The 18,007-nt window shown below is 38.2% G+C and overlaps 2 long non-coding RNA genes across 4 annotated transcripts in view; one reads left to right on the top strand and one right to left on the bottom strand.

Annotated features, from left to right (window-relative positions):
• Positions 1 to 18,007, bottom strand: part of LOC148977183 (uncharacterized) — a 67,215-nt gene that overhangs the window by 28,898 nt on the left and 20,310 nt on the right. The window lies entirely within an intron of this gene.
• On the top strand, positions 8,320 to 11,924 carry LOC148977184 (uncharacterized). Of its 3 annotated transcripts, none has more exons than XR_016145574.1 (4): positions 8,320 to 10,339; positions 10,549 to 10,609; positions 10,734 to 10,814; positions 11,047 to 11,924. It is a non-coding gene; the product is annotated as an uncharacterized LOC148977184 (long non-coding RNA). The 3 variants fall into 3 exon arrangements; XR_016145573.1 differs by having other exon boundaries at positions 8,320 to 10,436; XR_016145572.1 differs by having other exon boundaries at positions 8,320 to 10,609.

Below are 18,007 nucleotides of genomic sequence, written 5' to 3'. Positions count from 1 at the left end.
AGGACAACATATGTTGTCCTGCCGTTTTGAACATTTCGGGCTACATCGATTTCCAGCGAACGCACACCGTGGCGTTCACCCCAAGGGCTTGCAACCGGGCACCGACTATGGTCTAAAAATTTTTCTCGACTTTTTCCTGCTAGTCATCTGTTTCAGGAAGTCGAAAATAGTGCTCGAGAAACACCCGAGACCGGTCTCGAGAGGCTGGTTCCCTTAGTAGATTTTGTAGAATGGCAACGCCTTCCAATATGTGTCCTGAATATTTTTAAATATGGGTACAGATTGCAGTTCGGTTACAGACCTCCCAAGTTTGTTGGGGTCATACCGACTGCAGTGGTTCCAGAATAGGCTCGGGTTATGGAACAAGAGGTACAGACTCTACTGGAATTAAGGGGCCATTGAGAGTGTTCCCCTACCAGATAGGAAGTCCAGGTTTTTACAGCCAGCACTTTTTAATTCCAAAGGAGGATGGTGGACTGAGGCCAATTTTAGATCTAAGGCTATTGACTTGTTCTTTGAGGAGATCCAGGTTCAAAATGCTCCGGGTCCGTCAAGAGGGCATCAGTCTACTTCTGGTTGCCCCAATGTGGCCGACCCGAGTATGGTTTTCAGACATAATTTCACTCCTGATAGCTCCGCCATGGCAGATTACTCTGAGGAGGGATCTGTTGTCTCAGGCGGAGGGCACAATCTTCCACCCTCGCCAGGAGCTGTGGAAGCTGTAGGTCCGGCCTCTGAGGGGGTTCAGTACCTGAATGCTGGTCTATCAGCCGGAGTGTTTGAAACCATACTTAGCTCTAGGGCTTCATCTACTAGGAGATTATATGGCCTCAAGTGGAATGTGTTTGTCACTTGGTGTAGAGAACAAGAGTTAGATCCAGTTAACTGCCCGGTGGCTTCAGTTCTGGAATTTCTTCAAGATCGTTTCTCTGCGGGTCTCTCCCCTTCCATGCTTTAGGTGTACGTTGCTGCCATTGCAGCTTTCCATGCACCATTAAGTGATGGGCCTCTGGGGAGGCACCAGGTCATTCGGTTTCTCCGCGGTACTTGGAGGATGAGACCGGCAACCAGGTCCAGGGTTCCGGCCTGAGAGCTGGTAATAGTTCTGGAAGGGTTATCCCTGGCCCCCTTTGAACCTTTAGAGTCGGCTTCGCCTAGGATTTAACGCCAAAAAAGTTTTTTATCTTAGCTATTACCTCACTTAAGATGGTGGGAGATCTCAAAGCCCTGGCAGTGACACCAGCTTGCTTGGAATTGCCCCTGGCAGAGTAAAAGCCTTTTTGCACCCGAGTCCGGGCTACGTGCCTAAAGTTCCATCAAATACGGCTCGATCTACAGTCCTTCAGGCATTCCATCCTCCACCTCGTGTCGGCAGAAGAAGAGAAGCTTCATTTGCTCTGCCCTGTCAGAGCTTTTGAGCGTGTACCTTGAGAGGTCCTCTTCTTGGAGAAGGTCGGACCAATTATTAGTATGTTTTAGGTCACCTAAGAAGGGGCTCCCGGCATCCAAGCAAACATTAGTAATTGGATTGTTCAGTTTATTACTGAGGCTTACAAGGTGCGCGACTTGCCTTCACCTTTAGCCGTGAGGGCTCATTCAACTAGAGGCATGGCTTCCTCTAGGGCCCTCCTTTCGGGAGTACCTCTAGAGATCTGTGAGGCAATCGGCTGGGCTAATCCACATACTTTTATCGGGTTCTACAGTCTTGACCTTCCTAGTACACCTAGAGCACACATGCTCGGTCCTTGCTGAGTGCCTAAACAGTTTCACTCTGGGACAGGCCTATTCAGTGCGTGGCCTAGTGGGCACTCATTCCCTAAAGTGTCGATTCTCGACGCAGTGTAGAGTTCCCTCGAAAGGGAACGTCCCGGGTTATGACTATAACCCTTGTTCCCTGAGAAGGGAACGAGACACTGCATCGTTCTGCCACGCCCCTTGAGGCCTTAAGAGTGTATTGCTTCATCGCGAGTCTAGTGTGTGTTTTGACAGCATCACTTTTATACTTCCGGGTATGCCGTCACATGTTACGTCAAGACGCAACACCAATCAGGATTGGATTAGTTTCACTCATACTTCAGAGGCGCACGCTTAGGGAGCGTCCCCAAAATGTTGATTCTCGACGCAGTGTAGAGTTCCCTTGTCAGGGAACAAGGGTTATAGTCATAACCTGAGACGTTTTATTGGAAATGTGACCCGGGATCACAAAACCAGTCACATGTCGCACAGGTATATTTGTGGCAATAGCCAACAACACATTGTATGGGTCAAACTTAATAATTTTGAGCATAAAAGAAAAATAGATAAGTAAAGATTATGTTCCATGAAGATATTTAGTAAATTTCCTACTGTAAATCTATAAAACGTTTATTTTTGTGAGTGGATGCAGCACAATCGCAAACATAATTGCACAACTTTAAAGGCGATTTTCACAACGATTATTTTTTTTTTGCTCCCTCAGATTATATATTTCAAATAGTTGTATCTCGGCCAAATATGGGCCTATCCTAACAAACCATACAACAATGGGAAGCTTATTTATTTGCAATAAAAAAAATTGCAATTGCAATTTAAAAAAAATTTACCCATGTGACTGGTTTTGTGGTCCTGTCATGATGTGGTTTTGTGTGCTTTCGTTATTAGTGATTCCCCGTCGATTATTTGTCCCAGGTGTTTCTTATTTCTCACGCCCCCTTGTTATCTTGTCTAGCTCGTTTGTCCTTGATTATTTAAGCCCTGTGTTTCTGCCCTGTCTTGGTTGGTTGTTGAATTTATGTATGTGAACGTTGGTGTTTTTGAATTCTCGAGTCTTGCTTCTTGTCTTGTTTCCTGTTCCAAGTTTGTTAATAAAGCTACACTGCATTTGGCTCCAGCCTCAGCACTATTTCTCCGCACAGCGTCACAGGTCCAGGGTCAAAAATTACATCAACGCATCATACAAAGCTAGGTGTTATAAAGCACTTTATGGGCCTTTAACTCATGAGACCTTTATTCATACATTGCATGTGACGTCACAAGTACTGGCTGGCGGGCAAGAACGTCGTTCTCTAGCAACGAAACCAATTATGGTTCTTGCCAGGACGTCACCAGTTTTAATATGCAAATGTGTAAACGACATCCCAGATAGTTGTTGTGCGATTGGATGCACTATTGCAGTCGTGTAATCTACATAAATGTGACTGATGAAACGCAGGGGTCATGATATGAGAAATCAAATTTGTCTTGACCTTTTCAAATTTAAGAGGTCTTTTGACACATAAGATGAATGACCTTGAAATGTACCTTATTTTTTATTTAACATAAGAACATGAGGTTCTGTGCCAAAACCGTTCCCTGGCCGAATGATTTATTCGAAATAAATGTATAAAAATAATAATGAGAAAAAAATTCCATTGTTCTCCTAAAAGACAGTCATGATTCGTCAGCAATATTCAGGATTTAGTGGTCGAAAATAGGTTCTTTTTTGGACTGTTATGTCCAATTAAACCTTCACTATGATTAATTGGATCTGCATAGTAACGTTTCTTACCAGCACAAGTCAAATTATGAGCTCAGAGGATGGGCATGCTGACTCCAGTCTAACCTGAGACAAGATTTAGAATCCAACAACAACTGCTCCCTCTCTGCACCCCCTTAAACAGTATTAATTGTTTCCACTTTCGGCCTGAACCTTTTCCAAAGGGCAAGTCAGTATAACACTGATAATAGATTTTCTCTTTGGTTTCATTGGATTGTAATGCAATAAGAATGGAAAAAGAAAAACCATTCACATTAATAGGATTGTTGTATTTGCGTACACAAAGAATAAAGCATAATCCAAAAAACCCTGTTTGAATTGAATAAAAAATATACATAAAAAAGATTTGATATACAATTAAATGACAGTCAGAATCATTAATCTAGAACTGTGTCAAGAACGCTAGAATAATGACTCTCTTTATTAATTGTCAAAGATAAGCACAGGGAAGATGCTACAGTAAACAATGTAAGCACATTTTTTGAAAGGCAATTACATTTGCCAAAATTCCATTCAACTGTAAAATTATGTTCTTTAATTACGAAGACGAAAAGGTAGATTTTGTTTTTCTTTCCTTTCTTTCTTTTTTTTTTCTTTTTTTTTTTTTTGGAAATGATGTTCAAATCCTCAGAGTGGATGGGACTGTAAAAAATAAATCCTGTCTCCTGGCAAGTACAGGGGCTCATCACGCAGACGAATATATCTGAAGTAGATGAATGCACTGCTGGCAGCAGGCTCTTTGCAGGGCATCACAGGCCTTCACAAATGGCACTGACGGTTTGATTTGTGATGTATGTGTTTCTCACGGGTCAGGGTTTGTTGTTTTCAAGCATTGTGAGTGTGTGTGGTTTTGAAATATGAAAATATGAAAAATAGTTCTACCATAAAGACTCAGAAGGAGTCTCAAATAAATAGAATTTATTTTGTGAAAGGAGTTTACAGACAAAAATGAAGTAGATGCTCGACAAACTCTGTCTCAGAGTTCTTTGGTGTAGGCCCCGTCCTCTGTCCGGGTCTGAAGGTTAGCTTGTAGATCCTGCCTGATGTTAGAGGCAGGGGCGGAGACAACTTTTTATTGCTTATCTTAAAGTCAGGTACTGAGCGTAAAAGATTGAAACTACGATATGTTCTGAGATAAAATAATTGTTAAGAAACTTAACTAACTTAACTAAACTAACAAGATCGAGAGTGGGAATGTCACTCTATATGAGTTGAGCTTATTTTTAAACGTGAACGAAAGCCGCGTCTGGCCGCAAAACTAGAGATGGGAATTGTAACGAGTTATAAAGATGCATGTATATAAAGATAGATAGAAAATTATATATATATATATATATATATATATATATATATATATATATATATATATATATAAAACTAAATTGAGTAGCATATACATCAATTTGTGACTTAATTAGAATTAGATCCACAATTGACCTTTCATTCATAAATGATGATGCTGTGCAAGCGATTTTTCCTAGCATCCACGATAGCCCAAGATACCAGATTGGGATAATGGCATTCAGGGAACCTATGATGTGTATTGATGTAAAAGCCGCGATTGGCCATAGTAGTTGGCTTTATAGTAATCATAAAACTGTTCAATAAAGCCTCGATAGGCTGATGCCTCGATAGGCTGAATCCTCGATAGGCTGATGCCTCGTTAGGCTTAGTTCATGCGTCAGAACCGTGATTAAATGTAATATGCATTATGAAATAAGCCACGATCAGCTAAGGCCACGATCGGCTAAGGCCACGATTGGCTAATGCCTCGATAGGCTGAAGCCTCGATAGCCTTAGTTCATGCGTCAGAACTGAGATTATTATAGGGTTGAGAAGGGGTTGTGGGTGGACATATCGTTGTATGTTGTGATTTTAGTGTGTGAGTGTGTGTGCGTGCGTGTGTGTGCGTGTCAGTGAGGTCATTAAGTACATGTTATATGCTCTTGAAGAATGTTTGATGTTTTATGTTTGATATGCCACATATTCTTGAATAATGTTGATATTTTAATCTGTGTTGTATGAATCTGTATTTATTTGTTCCGGGGGACTGCAGATGTAAATTAGCCTAAGGCTAACTCTGGTGTAATGCATCAAATGTTTACATTTATGTTATTAATTGCACATGGTCCCTTTTAAATAAAAATCAATCCAATCCAATCCAATTAAATGTAATATTCATTTATGAAATAAGCCACGATTGGCTAAGGCCACGATTGGCTGATGCCTTGATAGGCTTATGCCTCGATAGGCTTAGTTAATGCGTCAGAACCAAGATTAAATGTAATATGCATTATTGAAAAGGTCACGATAGCCTTAAATGCCAGTGATCATAGAGTTTCCGGAGCCGCGATAGGCTAGCCATGTTGCAGCTATCAGAAATGAAAATCACGATAGACATAAGCAAGCAGGGATATTAATAACTTTGAGCATTATTATAGTATTTCCCATTATAGCTAATCTATAATTATCAGCTAAGGGCTGAGTTAATGGTGAAGACCGAATTAAAGCCGGAAAGCCGAGATTAACTGCGTATATAAATGAAAGCTTTAGCTTAAGTTCTGTCAGGAAGACTCAATCAGCGCGTCATGTATTACCTCATTCCTATACAATCAGGTGTTAACAGTCACAGTATAAAAGATCGCTACTTACACTAGTCTGAGTTCGCAGATGCTGACGCTGCCATTCATGCTCTCGTTCAGTCGCCAGCAACATGTTTCAGGAAACACATATTGTTTACTATCATTGAGTTCGGACGATGGATATGTCCCGCCGTATCGCCTGCTACACGTCCTGCCCTGCGTTCAGTGCCGCGTTCATGCACAGTGGTCTTCGGAGAGTTTTCGATCAACCAAGGCCTCTCATCAGAAATTCTGCTCCTCCAGGCCTAAAACGCCCTGGGTATAACCAATCCATTCAATTTTTACGTTATCAAAAGCCTCAACAGCGTCAGCTCAGCAGAAAGAGAACTATGTCATCCTCAACAGTCTGTCCAGCTAAGGACCTAGCTGTCTGCACGGGCGCATTATCCCGCAGATCACCGATCCACTGACATGAAACAACAACTCTGCAAGTCACAAGATGCAATGTTCTCTCGCTGGTTCAAGTTCAAGCTCCATTTCCAAGGCTTTCAAGTCGGTTTTTCAAGTTTTGGTAGGCGCTCCCACCAGCTACTGTTAATATGTCCCCTATCATGATTAAACTTCATCCAGGTAAGTATTCACCTTTGTTTACTACACCAGCGGCAGAGTTCAAATTGGAGTCCACGGTGACATGGCGAACGTGTTTATAATTACTCCTGATCTGCAGACTGCAACGGTGCTGCAATAGCTCGCCTTTAAAGGGAAAATGTTCATAGCAAGTGTAAGAAAGTTTCGCGTCTGATATTCCACAGTACAGTGATCTAATAATATCAGCGACAGTGTTGTTGATATCATGCTCTTGCGGACATTTCGAAAATACCATTGACAACTGAGTAACTGATTTAATAGTAAATGAATGAATGAATAAACCTGAGTTAAAGGGTTATAAGTTGTTAATTTGGCTGTTATGCATACTGTAGTGGATATCTATACAATGGTAGTTAATTAAATATTTGCTTAAGTGTTGTAATTTCACAAACAGCTATTTTAACATATTTAGGCCAACTTTAATTCATTATAAGTCCCTTAATGAAATTAGACCTACAATATTGGAAATGGGTACAATCGCTGTAATATTCAACCTTTCACGGCGACTACTTAATCCATATGTTTTATAGAAATATTTTACGTGATGGGTATTTCCACATTAATGTACAGAAATGCAGACTAAGGATACTCTTGTCAAAAGCTACATATCCACTTACTCAAGAGAACTAACAGTCACATTAGTTTTCAAGTCAAACCAATCAACAGAACTAATTAAGTGAAGGAGACTCGAGTGGCATTGTCTTTGCTCAACTGTATGATTTGTATGTTCATGTATCTTTCTATTCAAGGGAATCTTTGTATTCAAGAGTCTCAACTGTTGTGGCCAGCGATCTCCCAGCCATGAATGGGCCTATTTCTGCAAACTTGGGAGCCATGTCAGGCATCTGAGAAAAGGATTCTACGCTCAAAAGACAACAGGTCAAGTATCATTTAGGTAATGATAGTAGCTTTTTGCCAGGACAGTCACCTTACTTGAGGTAAGTACCATATTTAGAAAAGTCAGATTTAGCCGGTAAAAAAAAAAAAAAAAAACACTAATCAAAGGGCGCATGTCCAATCTCAGATTCGGTTATCTAGATCAGTTAAGGCTAGATTCATCTTCTAAGCTCACCCAAGGTTCGTTTCGTCCGCTCTTTAAGTCATTCTATAGCTGTCGATAGCGTCCTTAGGGATTTGGCGTGGTCGCAAAATATGTTGTATCGTGCTAACAAAGCAGGGTCGTCATCAAGGCAGACCTTATTGTTAGGCGATCATGCCTTTCGTGAGACATTAATTCGGCTATCAATCGTCTTCACTTTCATAATTAAGGTTGTGATTATTCCTGCAATGAAAGCCATACCCTTACGAAAAATAAGTTTATTCAAGTGTACTATTAGAATACTTGTTTTAAACTAAAAATAAGAGAGTGTACTTTCAGTCTACTTTCAATATACTTTTCAGATATATACTTAACAAAAGTATACTTAAGTATACTTGGCTTATACTGACAAGTATACAGAAAAGTCTAAGTATACTTGTACTTAATCATTTGATCAAGATATACTTAAGAAAAGTATTCTTTCTGAATACTGAAAGTTTAAGTGTACTTGGCTTGTACCTGTGTTTACTCTTTTATTAAATAATTTTCACATGCAAGTTAACATGCAAGTTAACATCAAGTCTGCATGCTTAAAGTACAGTTAATGGTTTATTTCAAGCATAAATACTATAAGCTAATTGGAAACTTAGTAGTATACTTTAAATGCAGAAACTAAAGAAGTACAACCTGTTTGTGGGTAGTTATGTATGTGTTCGTACTGTGTTGTCCTTTGTTTGAACTGGGCATCCAAAACAATATTTGTTTGAAAACTATGAAAATTTATAAAGTAAATGACTTTTTGATTTTGACTCCTGTTTGTCTTGTGAATATTTATATTTGTAGTCCACTGGTAGAGTGAGTTAACATCAAGTGTACATAAAGTACAGTAAAAGGTATATTTCAAGTATAATATGCAAGTAGTAACCTATCCATATGGAAAAGGTTTGCTAAAATAAAAACACCTGTGATTCTTATATGTTCCAACAGAATATTGTAAGAGACATATATGCTGAAAAATCAACATATATAAATTGCATAATATTAATATATATTTTAATCATACATGTCATATACTGCATGTCCTACACAAAAGCCATATAGATTTTCTTTATGTAAAAACATAGGAAAATAATGCTAATTTAATATTCATGTCCAGCATATATCTTAAAGTATTAAGTTGACTTTCAAACTCACCCTGATGTCATCCAAGATATCCATGTATCACTTAATTTTTTTTATACACAGAATGGACTTCAATGGCAACCAACTATTCAAATGTTCAAAGAAGTTTCAAAAGTATAATATTATTATTATTATTTTTAGTATTTTTTTAATTATTATTATTATTATTATTATTATTTTTAATGATCGATCGTTTCGCTAGATTAGACCTTTACTTCTTGACTGGGATCATGTCGAGACTTTGAAGCTACATTGAGATGGACATTTGAACCTTCTTAGAAAATTTTAATTTTTGGTTACCATTGAAGTCTGTGTAGAAAAATCCTAGAATTTTTTCCTCAAAAACCTTAATTTATTTTTGACTGAAGAAAGAAAGACATGTATATCTTCATCAGAGTAAATTATCAGAATTGGGGTTTTCAAATGTCTTTGTATTTCCCTTTAAAGTTTTCTGAATAAAAAAATAAAATAAAATAAAATACTATTCTTAACCTGTACAAACATAAAACTTTCCTTAAGGTATTCTTATGCATATCACCACCAGAGTTTATCACATATACAAAAATATATTCTCGCCAATTTTCAACATTTTATTCACTGTTCTAGAAACATGTTTGACGCAACTTTGTTAAATCGGTGCACCCCATGATTTAAATAAAACTTCCTCTGTGTATGTCTTTTATTTTATTATTTTTTTATTTTTTTATTTTTTTTATTATTATTTTTATTTTTTTATTATTTTTTTTTATTTTATTATTTTTTTATTTTTTTTATTTCTTTCCATGTGTGAAGTTTAATATACTTGATATAACATGTCGGAATTCTATGTGTTTTTGTGCTCTGTACTTGCTTGTTATTTGATACATATTCAATAAAAAAAAAAAAAAGATTTAAATAAAACTCGATGATGAATTACATCCGGGACTTTTACTTGTTGAGCGCGACGAAACATGCAGAGACATTTTACATAGACGCCATTTTCAATGATTCGCGATGCAAGGCATTCGATGACGACGAGGGAAAGCGCATGGATTAAGTGTTTTATCGCATTTATTTATGCATTGTATAACGTCTTATTGTTTGCTGTGCGTGGCTAAACCGCTCTCAGGGGGGCACTTCCGTCGACGCCCGATTCCGATGCAGAGCTGACCAGGATTCGTTTGTTTTTTAACAGGGAAACGGCGAAGGTAAGTGTTTTATCTAATTTACAATATGTATTTTATAATATATTTATTTTCAGCGATATTTAAATGCTTTGTGCGCTTAAACGAGCCGAATATTTTCTCTAAGCCAAGGCGACTATCTTCTTTGACTCAAAACTGAGCTGACGACGAGGGAGGTTTGCTTGTAACGTTAACAGGAAAAACACAGAAAGTAAGTGTTTTTAATCTAATCTACAATATGTATTTCATGGCATTATATTGTTTTTTTAACAATATATGTGATGTGCTTTTAACAGTAAAAACAAATAGTAAGTGTTTTAACTCCTTACATTACGTGTTTTATATTGTTTATGACAATATTTGTGACGTGCAAATAGTAAAAGTATTTATCCTCCTCAAACTATCTTTTACAACTCACAGACTGCAGACCAACAATGCACGTGAAATTTCCTTTTTTGGACGACCAATTTTCTTAGAATGGGTAATTAATTCTTTCAGATTAAATATTTATGCAAAATGTACTTATCAGAATAACTTTTGATGTTTGGTGGTTATGCTTTTATGTTTAAATGTAAGTTATTGATTTAGCTATTTGTCTTTTCTAGGAGCATTTCTATGATGCACCGAGTGGCTAATGCTAACCAGGCTTGGTGTTTAAAGACTGTACAGACTAGAACTTGGTGATGGTAAGATTTAACAGATAACATGAGAGAATCATGGGCACAAACAAAAACAATAATCATAGCTTTGTTGCTATTTCGTATAACTATGATTTTCTGTGTTTCATAACACTCATTTTGATTTTGTCCAGTCAAATAACTTTACAAAAGTAATTTTTATTTTTGACTTAAAATTAGTTTTCAAACCAATTGTTTTCATGACTTGACAGGTATATGTTTTCTTGCTGTTTAATTTTAGACTCCACTGACTGGGAAATGTCTGCCTATCACCTGTCCAACATCACAGCCACAAGAAGGGAACACAGATTCTTCCGGCGGCTGACTATTAGGGAGATTTCTTAAGGTGGGTGTCTAAATTTATGTCTGTCATTAATTACTCACCCTCATGTTGTTCCAAACATGTAAGAATTTCTTTCATCTTCACAACACAAATTAAGATATTTTTAATGAGATCTGAGAGCTTCCTGCCCTCCATTGACAGTCTATGCAACTACCGCTTTCAAGCCCCAGAAAGGTATAAAGCAGTGATCTCAAACTCAATTCCTGGAGAGCCACAGGACTACACGGTTTTGCTCCAAACCTAAGCACACAAATGATCCATTGAGCTAATCAAGGCCTTCAGGATTGCTAGAAACTTCCTTACACGTGTGAGTTGGAGCTAAACTGTGCAGAGTTGTGGCCCTCCAGGAATTGAGTTTGAGATCACTGGTATAAAGGTACATCATTATGCTGTGTTCACATGTATACGCTTGAACACTTTGAATCCATTCGTGCGTCGCAGGCAGGCTCATTTTTTTTAGCGTTGCGGCAAATTGACGGCAAAGTTAAAAATTTTCAACAGGATTTTTTTCTGTGCGTAACATGTCTTTGCATTGATTGACGGTAGAGATCCACTTTTGCAACACAACTGTCGCAACGCCTCCCCACATTTGTACTTTGATGGGTGTTCCTCAAGTTTACCAAAGGACATGGTTTTGACTTTTGATTTCCTTTCCGTGGCTTTGGAAATAGTAGTTGTATAGGCTTAACTTCGTTAAGTGTTCCGAAGATGAACAAAACTCTGGTTTGGAACAACATATAATAATAATTAATGACAGAATTAACATTTTTGGATGAATGAAGTCTTTAATTTACTTGGAAATCAGTAAATTCTATTCTTAAAGATGAACTGAACTGAAATTTGAGAAAAGGTGATATAACAGATGTATTTTATTTATTCTCATTGGTACAATTTTTAAAATGGCAGAATTTGTTAAAAGGGATAAAATGGTACATTAAAAGTGTTGTTTTTGTTACACGGGCGCCGCCATGTTGGATTTCAACGTTCGACTACGTCACTGGCATGGTAAGCCACTCCGTTGCCTACCCGCACCAGCAGAACAGCCGTAGCTTGTAAACAGTCTGAGGCTAGCTGACATGGCTGAGGAAACAGATTTTTTAGCGACACACTATTTAGAGATGTGTACTTTCGTCAATGAGTACATGAAACGTCTGACAATGCATGAAATGTTTTATTTACACAAGTTACAAGTTCAATGCATCACGTTAACGTTACTCGAATCCTTGATATTCGGGTGAGGGGGAAAAGATCCCTGATGCATAGTTTACTGTAAAGGATGGGATTTTCTCCTTCCTAAATGCACCCTCGCCCATAGAGTGAACTGCCAGTACGCTGTTAATCTAAACAATCTGAGAAAAGTCTAACAAGTTAGCCCAGCCGTCACCTATACGTAAAATACCCTGCTACTTATGGGGCGGTCCAGCGTCTCAGCTCGGACATCCATTAGAGACAGCATAGCCTCCTTCAACACGTTTCTCTCACCGAACAGCATCCGAAATGAACGGTGCATGGTGATGCATTTTTCGCCGATCAATAAATGTCCATGTTGACCTCTCTGCAACAGATCGTCTCCGTGCAGTGTCTATGCTCCACAGCGCTCGCGCCCGCAGTCACTTTCCCCCAAACGATCCTGTACTGCAAGTGAAGCCTGAAACTGATCGTCCTCCATGTGGTGGTAGTCAGACACTACCGGCCTGTCCCTCACGGGCTCAAATGCGTAATCCATGCCGTTAAAAGTGCTCATTTTCGTCTGTGTATACAGGACCTACAGCTGCTGTCTATGGCGCTCCGCGGGTCCTACCATGCCAGTGACGTCATCGGAACTGCCAGCGCAAACAAGCGCAATTTTGCGTTGCTTAAAAAAGCTATATTAATATATATTTAAAAAAAATGTTTAGTGTAATTTACTTTTAATTGTCATAAACAACACGTTTTCAACGTCGAAATTTTTCAGTTCAGTTCATCTTTAATCTAACCAAAATAGTTTCTTGTGTGACACAAATTGTATTAATTGTGATCGATCTGGTTTTGTGTTGTGTTATCTAGAGAACCAGCACTCCAGGATTTTTCGAGAAAGTTGGATCTGCACAGCCGTTCCTGCTCTATGAAACTCTACTGTTAGCAACTGGACACAACTGATCCACTCGTACCCTGCGACTGATCCGCTCGTATCCTAGAACTGTTCTTCTGCTGAATGTTGTTGACTCGAGCACTGCTGTACTGTTGCAGGTCGAAGGTACTGAATCAACTTCACTGACACTGGACTTACATTCACTGTTCAGGATTTGAAGTATCACAGACCATTTGACAGAAATACCTATATTTTGCATTCATTGTTTATTTTAAAGGTTAACCTATGATGTAAAGGGGCTTGTTTGTTAATAAAATAAATAGTTTGTTAAAACCACTGTTTGAATTTTGCCTTTTTTAAACTTTACAATGAACAGAATTCTGTACTGTACAATTTCCAAATTTGCAAACTTTGTATAAGTCATGTTGGTCATCTAAACATGAAATCTGTATGACACTTTTTTTATAACAAGTATAAAAAAATTACACAAAATGTGTATAAATCGTATATTACTTTAATTTGACTAGCATATGATTCAATATAAGAACTTTAAATGATTTGTATATGAATTTAAGTTGTTTTGTAATAAAACCATATACCATTGCATATGTTTGTCATGTAAAACTCATTTGATTCGATATAAGAACTTTAAATGATTTGTATATGAATATTGTGTGTTTTCTACAAGTACCATACACCATTCGATACTTTTGTCATGTACAACTCATATAAGACTTTTACAGTATTCGTATACGACACAAAATTCCCCTATAAGTTGTATGTGTGCTATTTAGTATGAAAGGGGCCATAATCGGTCTGATTTTCTATAGGACATGTATTGGTCTTACATGAAACACATAAGGTAATTCTGGCCAATTTAAGTAAGAAAGATATATGGTTGCTGTATATGAACCATGCTGGGTTTTTTTTTTCATATAACACAGCGTAAAAAATAATATATAAATAGTAAACTATAAGTATGATGTTAAGTTCACTGAAAGAAAACTTACAAGTACACTTATAGTATAAAAACTATTGAACTAGTAGTTTACTGAGTAGTATACTTAAAAGTGTACTTTCATAAACTAAAAATCCAGGCTAGAAGTATATAACTAGTAAACTAGAAGTATATCTATAAGTTCACTTGTAGTATAACTGCAGTACAAAATAAAACTTTGAAGTAAACTAGTTGTGAACTCAAAGTTTACCACTCTTACACTTTAAGTATACTTAAAAGTATACTTTTATATACTAAAAAGTGGGCCAATTTAGTCCCAAGAAGTATTAAATTAGTATACTTACAAGTATACTACTAGTACTATGATCTTAGTATACTTGGTATGTCCAGTATACTTGGGAGAAATACTTGTACTTTACTTAAGTATACTTAGTTAAATAAACTTGAAGTATACTTTATTTTGGTAAGGGTAGCTATGCACTTTCACTCTTTGTTACCGGCTTTCAGATGGCTTTTGGCCTTCAGCAACCCAAATCCATCACCCTGCCCTCCTCTAACAGAGTTTGTTAAATTAGTAATGTTTTGCTCTTCTTTCAGATTCCTGGAATATGCAAGCCGTCTATACGTTTCCTGCAGATGTCAAATAGACGATTAGAAGATGTCTCTAAGATGTAATGATTTAGAATGCATGTTAAACTGACATCTTATAAACGTCTATTTGACATCTGACAGGAAACGTCCTATAGACGTCTTGCAGATGAGCAAACACTCTTAGAAATACGTCTTCCAGATGTAAATAGCACATCAAATAGCCTTGTGCTAACTGGGTAGCAACCACTCTGGGGTGTGTTTCCCAAAGCCAAATATGTTGTTATCAACTGAGTTCAACAGAACTTGTAACCATAGTTGATTTTGGGGAAACACACCCCTGAACTCTTTAGCAACTGCTAAGCAACACCCTAGACACTTTCATTTTCTTTCCTGTCATCATGATTTGGTTACAACAAGAACAAATCTTTAGACCTGTTGGACCTGGACCAGTAAGAAAATTCCCAGCAAAACACCATTCTCAACATTTTAGCAACTGCATAGCGACCAGTCTGAACAGTTTAGGTGGTTGCTAGGGTTTTGCAAATTAGTTTGTAAAGAAAAAAATGAGAAATAAACCACTCCGAACACCCCAGCATGCCTTCAAAAATGATTTAGTGTTTACTTATGATACACATCAAACCTTTAAACACTTCAGTTTTGTTAAGATTGTTGTAAAACAACAGACCAATCAGCATGTGATTGCACTTTCTCCACTCCTCTTTCTCCACTTTTTATGCCTTTTGATTTTAATAAAATCAGACACTTGCATTAAATGCCATTTTCCTTTACCTTGCAAGGAAAATAATAAGAACAGCCAAAACATGAACCAGAGAATGTAATCAAAGTGATGTGATTAAAAAAAGTGTAGTTAGCCATTAGTAGTCTTTTGACTTGTGTTAGTTCACCCAAAAAAATTAAAGTTCTATCATTTCCTCACACTCTTGTCATTCCAAAAAAGTCTGAGAAAATAATGAAATTTTTCAAAATATCATCTTTTGTTTTCCTACAGGTTTGAAACAACATTTTTGGGTAAAGACTGCTTCTTTTTGCAGCTTATTCTTGTAACAGTCTACTTAGTCTGTAAGGTTGTGTGTCAGAGTAAGTAAAAAAGAAAGTGTCACTAGGTTGCTAAAGAAATATACATCTATTTTTAGCAACCAAGTGACACCTAGATGCTATAGTTTTACAGCTAAAACTTTTTTAGAACATTGTTACTAGTTCATTGACACCGAGATGCTTTTAATTTTTTTTTATATTAAAAAAGTTGCACCTCCACCCATTCAAACAGTGAGTGAAGCAGCAATATGTCACAGTTAATGTTATGTATGTATCAAATCCCAGACAAAACATTGTTTTAAATGCAAGCTATGAAATAAACCAGTCTGCGTGGTTCCTTTCATGTAGAGATGTGCACCATTTCAGAAGCACCCAGGAGTGAACTAGATACAGAGACCTTTGATATGTTTTCCTGTTTTCCCCGTCACAGCCTCTATCTCAAATGTAATTCTCTGTTTTGTTCACTCTCTGTTGAGAAAATATTTCTCCATGATTTCTTTTCTCTGAGTTTTCTTCTTTTCTTCATGCTGTGTGCCCTCAATTAAAGCAGCATTTAAGATTTTACTCCGTTCAATAGTGAAAACATTCAGTTCTTAAGGTGCATTCACACCAAGGACAATAACTGTAATCATAACATAATTAAAAAAGCTCACTCATGTGATTGTGGATAAAGTAGCCTTTCCTTTCGTTCTAAATATCCCCAGGTTGCTAAAGCCCTGAAGGACCCAGTTGTACACTGAAGGCTGTATTCCAGACATATGAATATGAATTTGTAGTGAGAAAACAGAGAGAAAGCAATTTTTATCTTAGTCCTGAGTGCAGCTTGTTCCCATGTCTTATTGTATGGATTTAGGGCTCGTTTTGCATCAGGACTTGATTTGCTTAAGCCCGACACTTCTGACGGCTCTTTCTTGAACATCAAAGGTGCTTCAGCTTTGCAAACACGCACACACACTGACAGAGCACTTGTCTTTGTTGAATGCAAAATAACATCTGAACTTGTACATTATGGATTTCCCCTTCTTTAAAATCTGTCGAGGACATTCCAACTCCATTTTTCATGGCAGAAAACAAAAAACAAAAAAACATACAGTTGTTATTTTGCAGCTATTTCCACCTGAAATGACTTAGGCCGGATTCACATATAGCGCCTAAAAACGCGTAGAAAACGCTGGGCGCGTCGCATTCTCTATTTTGCAAAGCGCCAGGGCGGTTGCGCTTCAGTTGGTTCTTGTCACATGACCTGTATGGTGCGCTTGCGGTATTCTGAAAAGTTGAGATCTTTTTATCTCGACGCGGCGCGGACGCGCATGGAAAAAACGAGCGCGTCGCACCGTGACCGCAATGCTTCCATTATGAGCGCGCATACCGCGCGCCTACATTTGAAATAACGAACTTGAGCGCGCAAAAGACGCGATATGTGAACCGGCCCTTAGGATGTAGGCTGCTACTGTAATGTTTATTAGGTCATTTTTATAGTGAATTTGAGGTCATTTGATCCCATATTTAATCGTTTTTAAAATGTCCCAGATTCATATAGATAATGAGGATCCATAGTTCTTCACACTTTAGAGTTTCAGTTTAATTCAAGTTGATTGAAAGTCCTGGTTGCCTATGCAACCTACCGTTCCCTGAAGGAGGGAATGGAGGACGTAGTCAACCGCTGACTGAATGGGGATAGCGTCAGGGAGCCAAATGGAATTGGCATATGGGATTCGCATCACACACTCGGGAGTGGATGCACACACTAGTTGTTTTTTTGCTGAGGAGCTGAGCATAACCCCGAGTCAGCAGTGGTCCAGCGGTAGTCTGCTGTTCCTACAGGACCACTGGGAAAGCGTTCCACGGACATTGGAAGGAAGGGACGCTGCTGAAGCCACATCGAACCTGGAGGTAGGTAACGTGGAGAATACACATATGAACTGGGCGGATGACCAGGCAGTACAACATATGGAATGTCACTGGGGTGTCTCCAGCCTATGACAGGGGGGAGACTCACCGGACAATGATGGCAGAGCAGACTCTAGGAGGGGAATGGCGCAGCAAGTCGACACTTGAACCAGGCTCATGGTGAAACTGGCTTCAGGAGAAGGGAGCCCACGGAAGCAAACTAGGGGTCGCCCAGCCCCCAATTCTAGAATCTGTCAACAAAGCACTCAGTCAACGCCCAGGTGGAACACACA

This window comes from Pimephales promelas, chromosome 11, assembly GCF_988280905.1.
Source record: "Pimephales promelas chromosome 11, fPimPro1.hap1.1, whole genome shotgun sequence".
In the NCBI taxonomy this organism is placed as follows: domain Eukaryota; kingdom Metazoa; phylum Chordata; class Actinopteri; order Cypriniformes; family Leuciscidae; genus Pimephales; species Pimephales promelas.
This window is presented reverse-complemented; position numbering and strand designations above follow the sequence as displayed.